The sequence below is a fragment of the Silene latifolia genome, unplaced genomic scaffold (assembly GCF_048544455.1).
Source record: "Silene latifolia isolate original U9 population unplaced genomic scaffold, ASM4854445v1 scaffold_444, whole genome shotgun sequence".
Lineage (NCBI taxonomy): Eukaryota > Viridiplantae > Streptophyta > Magnoliopsida > Caryophyllales > Caryophyllaceae > Silene > Silene latifolia.
The window spans coordinates 26,162-26,965 of NW_027413363.1; the positions used below are offsets into that span (position 1 = coordinate 26,162).

Genomic DNA, 804 nt, shown 5'->3' on the forward strand with positions numbered 1-804 from the left:
TGCAGCTAAGCATATGGAGACATTCATTGATTATTGCTGTTCCATACCCCCACCAACCGGTATGACCCAGGACCAGGTGAAGGAGACCATGTTCATATTCTCTCTTCGTGATGCTGCAAGGGAGTGGTACAGAGCCCTGGATCGAGTTGCTAACGGGATCACTGATTGGAAGTCGCTGGCCCTGGCATTTTACAAGAAATATTTCTCTGCCTCGAAGACCAATGCCATTAGAGCTCAGATCACGAGTTTTAAACAGGGTCCGGATGAGAATTTTCATGAGGCATGGGTCCGTTTCAAGAAGTTGGTGCGAACTATTCCGCACCATGGGTTTGAGAAATGGAGCCTATGCAATCAATTTTATAATGGGCTTTATGAAGATCAGAGGGCTATCCTGGATACGGCAGCAAATGGTAGATTCCAGGAGAATGTTGGAGAGACTAAGGGGTGGAAAATTATTGATGAGTTGGCCACCCATAAAACTGAGTTTGGAAATTCCAGGGGAAATCAAAGGAGAAGTGTTGAATCCCCTTCTGTAGCTGCATTAGAGGCTCTCACGGCGAGATTTGATAAGTACGAGTTGGGAGGAGCTTCAAAGGAGGGATCTATCATGTGAATGCTGTTTCAGACGGTCCCTTCGTCTGCAAGAGATGTGGAGGAGAAGGACATGTTTCAGACAACTGCAGTATTTCCTATGAGTCTTGTGCTGCCTTTCAACATTATAGGCAGACAAACACTTATTTTGAGCTGAATGTCCATCCGAATCTGAGGTGGAGTAGCCAAAATGTCCTAAATCCGACTCCACCC

General features: G+C 46.0%; 1 non-coding gene across 1 annotated transcript; it reads right to left on the bottom strand.

Moving 5' to 3' along the window:
• Positions 1-223: 223 nt before the first annotated feature.
• LOC141639564 (small nucleolar RNA R71) lies at positions 224-330 on the bottom strand. The gene has a single exon (XR_012542575.1). It is a non-coding gene; the product is annotated as a small nucleolar RNA R71 (small nucleolar RNA).
• Between the last annotated feature and the right edge of the window lie 474 nt (positions 331-804).